Below are 16869 nucleotides of genomic sequence, written 5' to 3'. Positions count from 1 at the left end.
ACCAGTGCTTTTTAATATCTTCCTTGGTGACACTGACAGTGGGATTGAGTGCACTCTCAGCATGCTTGCAGATGACATCAAGCTTGCAGTGCAGCTGACACTTTAGAAGGACCTTGACAGGCTTGAGAGGTGTGCCCATGCAAAGCTCATGAAGTTCAACAAGGCCAAGTGCAAGTTCTGCACCTGGGCCAGGGAAATCCCAAACATCACTACATACCGGGTGACAAATGGATTGAGATCAGCCCTTCTATTGAGAAGGCCTTGTTGTGGCCTTCCAATATTCAAAGTGGGCCTACAAAATAGATAGGGAGATTCTTTACCAGGGTGTGTAGCAATAGGACAAGGGGTAATGGTTTTAAACTAAAAGGAGGTAGATTTTGAAAAGGTATAAAAAAGAAATTCTTCACTATGAGGTAGCTGAGACAATGGAACAGGTTGCCCAGAGAAGTTGTGGATGCTCCATCCCAAGAAGAGGTCAAGGCCAGGTTGGACTGGGCTTTGAGCAACCTGTTCTAGCAGAAGGCATCCCTGCCCATGGCAGGCAGGTTGGAACTAGATGGTCTGTAACGTCCCTTCCAACCCAAACCATTCTATGATCCTATGACTACATCTTTCAGGCTGTCACATCTTTTCTGACATACTCCTTCAGATATCTGCTGGTCTAATGACTGTTCTGGAGCAGATCTCAAAGCATGGGAGCTGATGGATATGCCAAGGAATGCCTTGAAGCAGAGACACATTCTTTGACATTTCTAGGCCTCAAAGGATTTTTTTCAAACTGCAAAGAACAAATGATACACACACACTTATGCTTCAAGTTGATCACAGTATATACAAGCACCAGTGCACTTTTGGAAAATGTGACACATTAGACCAGAGACGTAATTATTTTGACATTATGACATTTGACATTATGAGCAGATGCTAAGAGAGTTAAAGGTTTGTGGTATTTTCTTCATTGCCTTTTCTTATATAACTAGGAGAAAGGAAAAAAAAAATCTCATTTTAAAGTATATTTGTTGAAATCTGAGAAATGAAACAAAAAAATCAATTTAATCATTCTCACAGGAATCATGATATGGTACTGAAAGTATGTACTAAAGTCATAAGATTGAATTCCTCTAAAAGAAAAATAATACATGTTCTAAAGAGATGAAACTGTAAGAAACAACATAAATTGTATCTGATTCCCATGGAGGACTGATTTTCTGGTTGTTATATACTATCTTTGCAATCTTCTAAAGAAAGATTAATTTAAACAAAGATACCGATGACAGTAACAATTATTACCTTATTTAATAACAGCAATTTGTTAACCACCACCTATTAAATTTCATTATCTATTTGTTCCTCTTACTAGTGTTCTAAATGTCTTCCAAGAAAAGTACTCAATTATTATGCTGAAACATAATACAAACAACAACCCAAAATTGTTGACACTAGGTAAAAGAATATTTGAAAATCACTACTGAAGGAGAGAAAAGTAGGTATAGAAGGTGGCAGATCATGTCTTTGTGAGCAATACAGAAATAAAAAGTAAACAGTTAAAGGAAGGTGACTATATCAAAAGAAATCACTTTTTTTTTCATCCTCAGAAAGAGCTTATCTGCTAATTAAATTTTTATGCCAAGATTCATATGAGAACAATTTTTTATTTGAAGCATCATTGGTGGGCAACTGGATACAAGATTCCTCTAGCTTAAAGGCAATTCCCTTTGTACTCTATTAAACAATCCTGAGGATATACTGGTTTCTAAGCTTCCTGACACTTAGTGATTTATACTCCTTCATTCTATCTGAAAGTACTTTGTATTACTATTCATAAGCTAGCACAAGCTTGTTTAAATGACTAGTCGTTATTAGAAATGGATGTTGTCTTTGGATAAAGCAAGCTGGTTTCTAGACATTTTCTGTTATGGCTAAAAACAGAAACTCATCCATAGAAAGCTTGGTAGCAGGTGGGCAACTTAGTAAACTTAATTTGGATTTGTAGATGAAAATATACTATTTGCTTTTATCTTTACATTTTCTGCATGCTTACATATTTACCCAACATTTTTAACAGTTATAGCATACATTTAGGGTATAAAAGGACTTCCTTTAACTTCAAGAGCCTTTAGCTGTCACTTTCAAAGCACCCCAAGGGAAACCAGAGCCCTAATAATATTAAAAACCTCAGAGGGGAATGGGTGCCCAAGTGCCTGAGGTTGTTTTGGACATCCCAGTTTACTGCATAAAACAGTACACTAAATAAAAATGACTTTCTTTTCTAAGGGCACAAACACTTCCAGGTTACGTAAATTTCACTTCTATTTAACAGCATGTAGCCCTTTAAGATAATTTCTACGCAAGCACCACATCACATATAAAATTACATCAAGATAAATTTGCAAAATATGTAGTAATGCTTTATTATGAAGCCATTCACTGGTAGTGAATTAAACATCGCATAAATACCCTCACAGAGCCTAAGACCTTTGCTTCCACCATGGTCTTATCTCCTGTAACTACTGGTGGAGCATTGTTTAGCACCTCGCCTTAATGCCTCAGACACTGCCTGCAGTAGCCACCATTCCCTGGCATTCAGCAGCAAGTAATCAAAACCTAATGACATTTGGAAGCTGTTGAGATCAGAGGTAGAACAATAAGCAGTACTGCACTGGCAAAGTTGGTAAGACAGAAACCTTTGAAAGTTAGAGCAGGAAATTAGGTTCCAAATCTAGCACCAAGAACAGGACAGGAATAGGATAGATGGGCTCAACTTTTGGATTGTATTGTTGTGCCTTATTAGCACAAGGTACTAAGCGTACCTTTCACAAGCTAACAGCAGTGAAATCATGGGTGGCATTCACCTTAGAAGCTCCTACCAGAGTTACAAGGACTCACCAGCCCACAACTCCATTTTCAGAGATTAACAACGTGAAAGAGGATGGAAAATGAAAGGGCTGTGTTCCAAACAATCCTGGGGGTCTCAGTATCTGCTCTGTTGGAAGCATCCATAGCACACTGGAAGATTAGAGGATCATTTACCAGTTCTGAGAATCATCTAAAGGATGTATGAGGTGTTTTTTTGTTGTTGTTGTTTTGTTTTTGTTTGGGGGGGTTGTTTTTTTGGTCTCTTGCCTTGCCCTCTGAAGCATTTCTTTTCTTCACAGATGCAGGCAGTGGATGTCCCAAAGGAAAGGAAAGGGAAGTCCTTATGGCATAACAAAGCATCACAAGAGAATGAACAGGAACTTGTGATTGTGGTACTCAGTCTTTTGTATCAGATAACTACTGACCAATTCTCCTCTTTTCTAAGTATAATCTGTTGACAAGCAGATCTGATCCTAAAATGGTTTTGTATGCAGTTTCTTATTTGAGCAAGTAACGAAGAGATAGAAGCAAAGCCATAGGTGTTCAAGGAACTCTCTTGTAAATCACCACCGAGCACTTCTGGAAATAATGTTTGGCTCTGACCATCATTCCCTGACTGCAGGCCTCTGAGCAAACTCATCAGTGCCTCTCCCACCAAAACAGATTAGCTGTGGCTGTGCTATTCAAGCTACACCATGCGCTTTCTTTCTAGGATATTTCTCTCCTTGAATATTCCCCAAAACAGGTCTCAAACCCAGTAGTAAAGGCTTTTATCATGTACCTGCCACGTTAAATCGTGCAGTCAGGTGTCCTGACACTAAAGCTGCATAGTTGTGAGTGGCATCAGTGAGACTGAAGTCAGGAGGGCTCTGTACAAGTTGGCCTAATTACAGGGGCATACACACAACACAACTCACCGAGACATTCTCACACACCTGATTTGCAGCCCCAAAGTTTTAAAAGAAAGGCCATGAAGTAGAACGCAGCATAGGGCACAACAGCTGAGAAAGGAAGAGTTTGGTTTGGGGATTTCCAGCAAGTGATCCAGGCTAAATAGAAAGAAGCCAGCAAGTACACTGACTGGGTACATTGCACGGAATATTGCTTATAAATATTGTCTTTGCTCACATTTGAACCTGAGACTTCAGCTGATCCACTCTTACCTGACACACACTAATACCTGGAGAAGCATTCACATCATGTTATTTGCAAATACTGGAGAATAACTTATTCTCATGCCATAAGAAAACCTTCCCTATAATATTAAGAAAAAAATAAAACTTTTCAGTGGATCTTTTATGGACTCCTCCAAAGGCAGACAAAGTACGAAAAGCTTGAAATGGTCCATGGCCGGAGTGCAAAATTAGCAGAATTGAAGGTGACGGTATAATGGTAAGAATAGTGAGATAAGAAACAGTACCCATAGTTTATCACCATCATATGGCTCACCACATGAATGTTGGAATTCAGTTTCTGAAATAATGCTACATACTTGCATGAGTGTGATCAGATAGCTTTGTGTTAGCCCAGAGGTTAGCAGAAGGAAAGAGATTTGAGTCATTTAATTTTAAGAGTTATTTGGGAAAATCCACAGTTCCTCAACCATCAAGAAGGAAGTTACATATTAGGGTACAAACACATGACCAAGGCCTGATTGTAAATGATGAACCGCAATTCCACCAAGGAAGAAGCTGACATGATTTAAAAACATGACTTCAAGAGTATAAACTCTAGTTTTGATAGAAAAAGCAGCTTTCCCTATAGATAAGGCACAACACTGGATATCAACAGATTTGATTTTGTCTGCCACTGTTTTCCGATGCAAAGTGGGGAAAACCATCCCAGCCAGAAGTGTCAATATCTGGCATTTAAAGTACGACTCCTAGTGCTATATTTTGCTCATTACCTGGACTGGTATTCACATATGCCCAGCACCCATGTCTGACAAGCATGTAAACAGGAAAGCAGCAGCTTCAAATTTCCATGGAAATCAAAAGTTGAGTTAAATTATATAGTATAATAGAAGTTGTATTCCAGTAGCTATCGATTGCACAGGAGTATGAACATGAGAACAGAAATTAATGTTTTTATTGGTTCTTCATAATCTTTGATGGAAACTTGTTATTTAAACCATCATATTGTAACTGCACTAAAGCCAACTGAAAAAGTAAGATTCATACTTCTCAATACAAGGCCATGAAGTGTAGACACCTGTCACTTTTGATTAACAATCTGTAATCCTAATATGGAGCTTTATTGAGTTTGAATGCCCTGCAGGGTACAGGGAAGTTAATATGCACCAGCAATGTCATACAAAAATAATTCTGAGTTTTATTGCTACAGAAACGAGAGGATCTGTTGCCTCTCTGTATTTGCAGTAACCCTTTGTTTGTAGGCTAGCATTCATCGAGATTGAGAAGAGTATTGACAGAAAGTAAATAGTAAGAAAAATGTTGCAAGAAACTTCTGATTCAGTTCTGATTCAGTGCCCAATGCAGCTCTGGCAATGCTACAAGGTGATGGCATTTTAAACTTCTGCATTTTTGACAAGATAGAAACAAAGGCTTCAGACCACCCCTTCTTGATAAGATTAGATATTCAAATCTGAATATATACAGCCTTCCCCCCTCTTAATTCTGTGGGTGCATTTTTTACGTAGGGAGAAGCTGTCACTGGAATTAAATCCTGGGACAGATAAAGGCAAAGCAGTGCGGGCAGGTGCAAAGAAAAGATGATTGAGAATACGAACTCGGTGATGGTGGAGAAACGTGCAGAGACTAAGCTGTGCCCGACTTACACTGAGTCCTTTCCTTGTTGCATGTCCTTATGTCTGTACATGAACATTATCATTTCTAGAGCTCATTCTCCCTGAAACATGAACCAGGACTTCCTTTGTCCTCTGAAAATACTAAAGACAGTGAGAGCTGATATACCTAGTGTAACCTAACATAAGGAACTGCTAAAATAAGGTACAAAAGACAATATACAGATAAGCTTAAGCCATTGATTAGAATAGATGTGATTAAGGTTAGTAAACTTCTTGTGGCCCTGGTCTTGTCAACAGGTGATCATTTCCTACCCCTGAGAAATTGTCTTTATTACTTATACTTCCAGTGAAACAATAATTAGCAGTCCTAATATTCTTATGGATATCCTGAATGAAAAACAATGTTAACAACATTTCTAAAAAATTAACATTTTTTTCTCCAGTCAGGCATCTGAAAGATTTTTTTCCATTTGAAACACACACGAAAATAAAAAGAAAAATAAAAATCAGCAAGCCTTGCCCACAATTAAAGGAAATCAGCAAAAATACTAAATTATGAAACATATGAGAGCAGAATTGTTGGAATAACAAGGAAAACATACAGCCAATCTCTTTGTCTCTACATTAACTTAGTAAAATAAAGGGTAAGGAAATGTAAGAAAAAAATAAAAAACAACTTTACATCTTGTTTTTATTAAATGTGACTGGCAATTAGAGGACTGGTTCTCAAGAGTAGGTTTGGATTCAGATGAGTCAGTACCACCTGATGGAAGAGACTTCTGCATATTTTAAATTTGCAATTGCAATGTTACATTTAATTAGCACATATGGCTACATTAGCCCTTCAGATATGAGAAATCATTTTGATTAAAAAGGGATTTAAAATAAATCCTGATGCAGTTTAAAATCTATATATTATTGTGGCTGTCATATTTCCCAGATGTGCTGTAGGAGGAGAGTTTCCAATATTTTCCTTCAACCTTACTGGCATAGCATGTTTCACAGATTTGCCTCATATAAGCACTGATTTAACAGATATGTACCTGGGTGCTACTGACGCCAAAGTTGAATGGTCATCCTCTTCACTCTCCCCTTTGCAGCTATCATGGCACCCCAGTCAAGGTGAACTGTACTCTTATTGAGTCAACAAAGCCAACCATGATGTGAGATGTGTTCTTCAAAACCAACGTGCCTGACAAGATAATAGAGTCTGTGCCAGACAGTGTTTCTGAATGATTACCAAGCCACCGGACCCTTTTCTGATGTGGTGTCTGAAGCTGTATTTACACAGACTTCATCATCTGTGCCTGGGATTTGGCTCAAGTCTGCTGGTCCAAAATCAAGAAATAATATGAAATAAATGATGGGAGTCCTGCTGTTTATGAGATAATATATGTGATATGTAAATGCTCTTAGAATACTTAATATGAAATAGTGAACCAGCAATTCTTTCACAATGCTGAAAAGAGAATAGCCTGGAGTTTAAGTATCTAATGTGAATTTGTTTAGTCCCTAAATTATATATATCTACTGTTTTCTCAAGACCTGACATTTAAAACATCTCTGTAAATGGGTAAACCATTTCCTTCCTGTGACATTATTTCAGCCATACTAAACTGAGGAGGAAATGGAAAGGATTACCTGAACATGTATGAACAACCCAAGTAATAAACAAAGCCAGCCAATTGTCCTTGTGCCAAGAAAGAATCCAGGAACTTCCAGTCTATACATTCTCCTTTTTCCTGTGCTAATTGCATTCCAAGTGTTTAGCCTTTGATATTGCTGAGCTTCATTATTGCCACTATGAAGTGACTGAATCTGGAAAACTTCCATTCAATGGGAAAAAAATTGGGTACCCAGGAGTTAATATATTTAACTGGCTTAGATACAACCTTTTCACCATCATTTCTTCCTTACAGAGGTGAAATATGTGGAAATGCACAAAGTGAAGGAAAGAAACTGGGAATAGTTGGTCACGCTGCATTGCAGCTTTAAGAGTGGTTATACTGAAAGAGGAAAATAAGCACTGCAAAAATTAGTCACATTGTCATATTTAGGCTGTTTTTATATTTTTTAAACTTTCTTTCACCTACTACAGAAAGTGAGCTTTGCCTCTTTTGCTTCCTGATCAGCATATATAAAATGTAAAATATAATAAACAGATTTAAAACAAAAACACATTTGATTTGGCATTTAGCTGCTTCTGAAGTGGAAAAACAGTTCAGTTCTTGTGATCTCTGCTCACATGGAGCAACTTGAAGCATGAAGCAGATCAAGCACAAGGCATGCACGTATGAGCTGCTCCTTATTATCAATGTACTATACTTAAGGCAATGCAGTACAGCTGAAGTACTGCAACAGAAATAAGTCACAGTGACACAATTACCAACAAAGTGAAAACAACTGGATACTCCTTACATCATTTATCTATCATTTTAGTTGCGAAAAAAACATGATTTATACTAAGAAAAATAGATCACAGAGGTAACAATTAATAAGTATATCTTATGATGTAAAATATTTCACAAAAGTCGTGTTTATGTATGTGTTTGGGGAGACAGGAGAAGAGAGAAGGGAAATCTTTAGTAGTACAAACACTGACAGCCATTGGAAGCTTCAGAGCTTGCAGCGGTACTCTGTTCTAAATAATGGAAGAGCAGAATTCATATTACAGACTAAAACCACACAAGCAAGTATCTGAATAATGAATCTAAATACACTGCAGATGGTCAAAATTTTTCTTTTGATGCATTTTAATGATTAATTTTATTATCTCAGGCTGTTTTCAGGCAAACAGCTCCCAACAGTTCCTTGGACAATTATCCTAACGTCATAGCAATCTGATAAAGCTGAGTAATCTGATGGTTTCTTCTGTTTTCATACCTGTACACCACACTCCTATGGACCATAGGTTTATTTTTAGTCTAGAACACGTTTACCACATGCACCTTTATGATTTATATCTCAGTCCTTAAGCACCACTTTTCCCCTTAAACGTACGATACGTGGACATGACCTTGACAGAGGACCTGTATGGAAGTGAAACCTGTCTTCATGTCATGCCTCAAAAGCATAAACCACATCAAGAGGTACAGACCAAAGTGAAGATGAAGTAGTATCAAACGAACAATCCACTGCTGGAGCTAAGAGCCAAAACACATCCCCAGAGAGCTTTTTGGATCGAAAGCTCAGGAGCTGGTAAGGAAGTGAGAGAGGGGAGAAGTACTATGGACCAATCCAGAAATCTCAGTCAAGAGTTTATGTCAAATGTAAACATTCATTTTTGGTCAAGCAGGAACATACCTTTCTAACCCAAATTGAGATTAAACATTTAATTTGAGGGGGTCTATTAAAGTTATTTTAAACTTAATAAAAATGTTTTTAAAAATGCAAATTCTAAAATAAAACACCTCAGTATTAATAAAGAGAGAATTTCTGGGCCAAGTTATTCACTAAATTTAATATGAATTTACAAATGATTATGTTCCAGTTTTTCCTTCCAAGTTGCTTTATGCAATGACTTCATTTTTCTCTGGGGGAAAAAAAAAGACCTGTCTAACTACATTCACAATCAAATCCAACTATATTAAAATCACTCACTCCAAAAACATTTGTGTGAATAATTACATGTTCCAGAGACTAGCTTTAATAACAATTAAAAAAACTGTACACTCATGGGGAATATGAGCATCACTTTCAGCATTTTGTGGTAATCACTGAAGTCCAATCGCAAGAGTTACACTCCTGTAAAGCACCTTGGACACGAGATGAATGAAATTATTAATAGTCTCTCTGTTGGCCGTGAGAGTACCATCGGGCTATTAGATCTGTTCTCCCATTAGGGAAAATTAGCAGCTAATGAAAATATAACACTTCATATCAAATGATGTTCTCCTCTGTTGTTTTCAATTTGCAAGGTTTCACAATGCTTGGCAGGGTGCCACGAATCTTTCAAAGTTGAAATACTTCCAATCTGACAGTTACACCTCCGTTACAAACTCTAAGGACAGCAGTAAAGCATTGCACTCGAAATACAGTAAAATGTTGAAATGCACAATTGCAGAGTGAAACTTCTCACCTAATCTAAGATTCCATTTTCCTCACAGTCTCGTCAATGCAGAATATTAAGAATAAGGTATCTGACATTGCAATGCCCTCGAGCCATAAGGGATCATCAGCTTCTGCTCAGTCTTTGCTAAAGTATTCTCCAAGTAACATTACATTAGTAGCACCATTTCCTTCTCTGCCTCTCAGCATGTGCCAAATTTCTCTTAAAGAAATGTTGCTGTAATGTCTTTCAACTTTTCCCACACACTGGGACAGACTCAGACAGTACAAGCCTCAGTCCACTAAGTCACTCCGTGTCAGCTTACAAGTCTATCTCCTCCCAGCAATGTGGATTCAACGAGATAAAACGCTCCCGATATGTTTTAGCATAACTCACTCTTAAAAATTTCCGGTGGTGGAGATTCTACATAAGCCTCAGGCGATCCTTCCCAGTACTTAGACGTCCTTACAATTAGGTTGTACTTCCCCACACTCTGCCCAAGTTTCCCTCGGTACAGGTTAAAATCATTCCTCTTTCTATAGTCCCAAAGGGGGCAAAGAGCTGTTTACTCTCTTTATACATCTCTCCGGCAGCCACTTACATGTGAAGATTACTGCCATTTCTAGATTGAACAGCTCAATTATTTCCATCTTATCTCAGTAAAGTTGTTTTCTGTACCCTCCTACCATCTTTCTCAATCCTCCCTGATTCTCTCAAATTCACTTGCATGACTTATCTTAATCAGCCACTTACTATGAAACCTCCATTTGCAAACCCTGTTATTCTGGCCTCTGGAAAAAGAAAATAAAAATAAAATTATTGCCATTTCAGCTACGTACATTTAGATGTATTATTTTAACAAAAATTCGGCAGAATTTTAATGGAGAAAATATTTATCCACTTGGATAGTAAAAGCCAAAAATGTTTTGTAATGCAGAGAAATAAACTAATACAATACACAGGGATTGTACCAATCTGATTTACAACTAAGAAACATTCTTAATCTGGTTTTCTGCAAAATCACAGAGATCACTCACAGAGTTTCCTGCATAGTAATGACTTGTGGTCCAATGATCACAAGTTTACTATTCACAAGGAAAAGGTAAAACATGAATGGAAAATCCCTTTAAAAATGAACAATTATGAAAAGCTTATTTCAAGTGCCACACCTGATAAGAACTTTGTCTCTTCTGTGAGACCAGTCCAATTGGATCATATGTAAAGCCTTCTTTAATCAGGTGATAAATCCCTGAAGTTCATTAGCTGATCAGAACTTATACTATAAAAAAGGATGCACGTATTGTCTTTAGCTTTCTCTGTGTCTGTCATTCCTTGCCAATATAGATGCTGCACTCAAACATCCCCTGTTCAGTATCAGCAGAGTACTCAATACAGGAGAAAAAAAAAAAAGATAAGTTACACACTAAATCCAATCCTTAATCTGCTTTCAGTGTCAATAATTCTGCTAACTACTTCTGAGCACTCACTTTTCAAAGTCATCACCAGATCGGGAGACTAAAGATTTGGATTTACTGCGCCAGGTGCTGGGCACAAGCACATTCTCAGCAAGAAGTTTGCAGCACAACTCTATTTCTTATGGCAAAGGCTTTCATAGAAAGTACAGCCTGACTGTGCTTAGATCAAAGTATAAAATTCATTTTTTTAAAGAAAACTTTCCCTTACAGAAGCTCTGTCAGTCTTAGTAACATTCTTGCTATAAAAAGTCCTCAATCAAGGCTGAGAGCAAAGTGCCAAAGCCAGTGAGCAAATAGGATTCAACATGAAGAGAGACAGGCACCATTTTCTCCTCAAAAATCTGGAGCAAATGCTTTAGCATTTACAAAAGCATCCTTTTTTAGCATGGATTCAGCTGGGAGTTTAGCAATGGACATAACTGTGAATCCTACCCTATTAATAGGAAAATTAAAATTCTTGCCATTAAATCCCATTTAAATCCTGGAACTCGGGGAAGACAAACGAAATAGACTTAGTTGCACAATCTAAAAGTATTGAGACCGCTTTATAGATTGTTGTATATCTTTGGCACAGACAAAAATCTGCACACACAAAAAAAAAAGAAAAAAAAAGTGCACCTTATTCATGAATCATTTTTATCAATGTCAGTAAAATGCTACCCTAGTCTCAATGTAGGAAGAAAACAACGTAAACAGAAGCTTCAGCTCAGTGAACACCAAACACCAAGTGTCTCTGTTAGCCTGGTGATATTTCATAGATATTAGGACAGACACGCAGTCATTTTGTTGTGTGCTTCGTATTACACTAGGCATAATAGGTATTTATGACCTTTTGTTTTTACAGTAACCTCTCAAGGAGTCAGAGCTCAGAGAATTTAAAAATTCAGGTTACTTCGTGGTGTATCAGCTGCTTTCAGTGAGTTACAGAAGCTCCATGGCATTCTAATTCTTCCATCACTTCAAAGGTAGAGCAGAGTGCTGAGCACTGGAACAAGCCTGTTGCTTGCCACTGGAACTCAATGTGCAACCTCTGAAGCTCAATGTGCAACCTTTGATATGTGCTGTCAGATCCTAAGCACCAGAGAGGCAAGGGCTTTTTTAGGGCAGGCCTCTCCCTTAACTGTGCTTTAACGCTATTCAGTGAGCTAGAGTTCAGCCTGGGCTACTAAGCTACATCTTTCCCTCATTTTAGCATGATCTAAAGTATGGTTTGCAATAGAGTAACTGCTTCTAAACAGGCTAGTAATCAAACCTGTTGATGTTCTCACTTCCTATTAACATTACTATTTGTGAAACTAACCCTGAAAAAGCTACAAGCAAATTCAATATTCAATGGGTCTGGCTACTGTCCATGTACATTATAACAAAGAATTTATCATCTAAATGAACCAAGAGTGGGAAAAAGAGGTATTACTCCCCCTTTGTAGATGAGAAACTAGGGTACAGAGAAATTAAGTCCAAGACTTTTAAGATCAAAAGCCAAAAATCAGGTTCCAAACAAAATCAAAGTTATGGGCTACTAAGGTCAAGAAAAGAGCCTAACAAGCTCATGTGACCAAATATTAACTTGTCTTTGACATGTTCAGCTATAGATCCTAGACTTGAAACGTCCAACTGATCTGTGTAATTTTTGTCATCATAAGGAAATATCTTGACATCTCAGCCTGGTGTTTTCTTCTCAGTACCATACTCCTTTTACTACCTACAGTTCTCCAACTGCTCATCAGTTCCTGCTCAGTCTGTCTTCCAAAACCCAATGGATATGACAGAGAGAAGGCAAACTGTGGTAAAAGAGGAAAGCAGAACTGTAGCATTGTGGAATTGCCTCAGCCAATTGATCTTCTGTCTGTGTTAACAAGACAATACATAGTATAATTTGTGAAGGCAACCTGTATGCAGACTATCCAGAAGATCACCACCCATGACAAAGAAAGCTACTTGAAAGTGCCTTCCAGCCTACATCATTTCATGCATATCAACTTGATTAAAATCTTAAGATTCTAAATTTATAAGAGAACCAATACATACAGGATCAGCTTGCATTTACTTAAATCAGAGTCGGATCAGGGCATGCACACACGAGAGATGTCAGTGTTAGTTAACACTGTACACCCATGTATGTAATGTATATGTGTATCAGCCTGCACATAAACATTTGTCCCCGAGGGAGACTATTAATGAGACTGTGCTGTAGGGAAGATATCCAATTACTCTGAATGACATTTGTATTTTAATCACATCACACTCGCTGAAGAGCTTGAGGTTTGATGAAGCAATCCTTGAAAGACTGTCTTTTTAATCAATTAGACAGCTCAAGAAACATCAGCAATATGCTGTTGACACTAAAAGTCATTGCATTAAACATACCACAAGGCACATAAATTCTTCTGTCTTTCTATTAAGACAATTCTATGGTCTTGAAACTCCTGGAAAAGTTTTTCTTGTAGAAGACAACTGAAACTGAACAATATGTACTTTCCTAAGAAACAAAGGCAGCCCTACTGGCAATTACCGGCTCACTCAGAGCTACCACTCAATGTATTTCTTCTTTTTAGGACAGATGAACATCCCTTTAAGGACATTGTTCCTGTGTCAAGCACCAGGCTGGCACACAAATCTTTTTACAGTTGCCTTAACTGAATAAAAACAAGTCAGTCAAAACAATTTACTTTCATCAAGCATTCAATAAGTGAGAAATGCCACCATTCACATGGAGCAGAAAGACTGATTATGTTTAATATGTTTTAGCATTAATTCAGCATTATAAAATGTTCCAAGACATAGGAATAAATACAAAATGAAGAAAACAGAAACAAGATCCTATTTTGATCATTCTTCAACTAGTGTTTGATTTTTTCTACAAACACAGTACATGTTCACAGTTGTTGTATCAAATAGACCATTTCTACTTCTGAGACCTTACATGACAAAAAAATCTCACTTTCCCAAATCCACTTGTATACTCACACTGTTTAATACATAACATTTCATGTTTTTGTTTTAGTTTAACTGATGAAATTTAAATGAAAAATATTTGATATTGCATAATGTAATAACTAGTCAAATCACATAGTGAGAGTTTCTTTGCTTAGCAAGAAGAAAAGCATCTATGCACATTAGCATCAGTTCAGCCCAGTGAAAAGATGCAAGGCTAAATATCTTGAGAACAAAAAATGAATTTGTTAATCCTGGGGAACGGGGAAAAGCTGTAGGGCAGAATAGAAATATTGTTGTTACTTGCAGCTTGAGAGCTACTTTGCTGAAGGTACTCAAAGAATGCCCATTTAGCTTCCCACCCAGTAAAGTGAGCATCAAGTATGTTTTTGACGGCAACCAGCTTTTTTTAAATCCTGCTTCTGAATTTTAGACAGCTGTAGGTCTTCAAATAGATCTCCCCTAACTAATCTCTCCTTCAATAGTAGTAAATCCTGAGGGATAAAGTGCCCTTCAGTACAGATCTCTGTAAATGCACAGAAGCTTGAGCTGCTTAATTTCAATACTTAAACCAGTCTTTAATTGGCAAGTGAACACTTAGCAATTGCTAAGTACACAACAACTAGAACTGAGTCAGTTGTTGCTGTTATTTTTTTTGAAAGTCTCTTGAATTCATCTAAACCAATACACAACCATCAAAAATGTGCATAACTCGTAGTGCTGTACATTCTCATGATGGAAGAGAACTTAAATAAAAAGTAAAGGGCTTTTTTGCCTTCAGGTGGAATGACTAAAGTTGATAATTATAGCTACTGGGGAAATAAAAAAGTTGCCAGTCTTAAGTATAGAAAATATGGCTGTTGTTGCTGTAAAACGCATTCAAATTGGCACTATACTCAATTTCAGTAATCAACATAAGTTTTCACACCTCCATTTTTATGAAATTACATTTATCACCAAGCAAAACTACAACATGGAATATGCGCCTTCCCCTTTTGTATTTTATGGTAGAAAATATGCCAGCATTTTACTCTGAGTTATATTAATCAGTAGGTTGAAGCTAAAAAGACATCTGGGAGGCACAGATGGTTCAAAGGATTGGCATATAACTCTGGAACCACTCTCTTCAAGGTCAGACTTCTAACACTGCGAAGGCTGGTAGTGACCCAAGTCATCAACACCTTCTCAGAATGAACTAATTCCCTTCAGTCCAATTCCTGGTGGACAAACATCTGTGTCACAGTTAGCACAAAGAGGGTCTCAGACCTGGCCCCAACTCCTTGATGTCAGTGGTGTTCCTTTCCAAGGGAGGGAGGAATCGTACAGCCTTTTCATTCCTAGAAATAGTTTCTGCAGTACAGCTTACATTGCTGTTGCCTGGGTTCCAGTCCCAGAGCTTCCAACTTCGTCTGTAATTGTTCATTCTTGAAGAGAAATTTCAGTGAACTCAAAACTCCATAAAAATGCATGCTCTGGCTGTCTACAAAACCACAGAAAACAACAAATAAAAAGAAGTTTCAAAAGATAAATGCCTCTTTGGAAAAACTAAGAAAAATACTGACTACTACTTCAACAGCAAAAAAAATAATAATCATTTGGTGCTAAGATTATTTGACTATAAAAGCCATTCATCTACCTAGAGTTTATAGACTTGCAATCATTACCAACAAATAAAATGCAGTTATTCATGAAACTATATACCAACAACCCTGATGTGAACAATGTGTTTAGCACTTCCAGATATCAGTGAAAAGACTTATTACAGTATCTAAGTTATTCCCCAGAATTCTAAGAAGACAGGAGCTATGCCATGTGAAAACATGAAAATTACTTGTGTAGTCGTTAACCATTTGGCATTTGCCATTTAGCATTATCTACCCGAAGCATTTTCTTCGGCCACGCACTCAGTTAACTTTACAACAACTGCATAAAGAGTAGTAAAAATCACAAAAACGTTCAGAGAGGAGAAATGAGGACAGAAGACAAGCACGAGCAAGAAATGATTGCTTACGGTGGAGCAGGATTTACATATGTGGTAATAAGCTATATTAGGAGATCTCTCACTGGATGGTGCAAGAGATGAATTACACATGTAAAAGGTAAGGTCCTGATGTAGCATCAGATCCTGAGGTCTTCATTCACCCTGCAATCCCATGTGCTCCAGATAAGAGTTTGGTTGAAAGGAACAGGGCTACTTTTAAAGTAAGATGCAACTGAATAGAAAGGTATCAAATGCACCTTAGAGTTTTTTGAAAGTATCAAAGTCTATCCTAGAATGAAAAGGATGGCACTTATTAAACATCTTGCAAATCTTTTGATTTGCATCAATATTTGAGAGAAATGAGCACCGAGGAAAAGACTCCACTGCCAGTAAATTGGGCAAGTTATTCATTAACCACGAGAGGTTCAGAAAGGAATCAGATCAAAGCGCGCCAGTATCACCAGCTGTAAGTCAGTACCGCGGTTTAATAGCTGCCCTGCTATTGCTGCATCTGCGACCAACAGAATGCACTGCTAAGGAGGCAAACAAACAGCAGCAGAATCTCATCCGGTTTCTGTGATGCTTTAGAAAGATCTCAAAGATTTAGGATACTCATCTTTAAACGTTAAGGAAACTTAGGAATCAAACTTATCATTGTTGTTCAAATGCCCGGAGAACACAAACTGCTGGAAAGAAGAAACGGGTACAGCCCTGAAAGGGAAGGGAGAAGCCTGCCTGAAGCGTGGAGTGAAACACCGCGTAACTGCTTGCTCCGAAGGCAGGCAAAAGCAGCGTTCATGCAGCGGTA

At 37.7% G+C, this 16869-nt stretch overlaps 1 protein-coding gene across 1 annotated transcript in view; it reads right to left on the bottom strand.

Annotated features, from left to right (window-relative positions):
- Positions 1-16869, bottom strand: part of PLPP4 (phospholipid phosphatase 4) — a gene marked incomplete at its 5' end in the record, with an annotated part of 69114 nt that overhangs the window by 42396 nt on the left and 9849 nt on the right. The gene's annotated exons all lie outside the window — the stretch shown is intronic.

The sequence above is a fragment of the Anser anser genome (genome assembly GCF_964211835.1).
Source record: "Anser anser genome assembly, chromosome: 7".
NCBI lineage: Eukaryota > Metazoa > Chordata > Aves > Anseriformes > Anatidae > Anser > Anser anser.
Note: the sequence above shows the minus strand (reverse complement) of the source record. Positions and strands in the feature narration are given on the sequence as shown.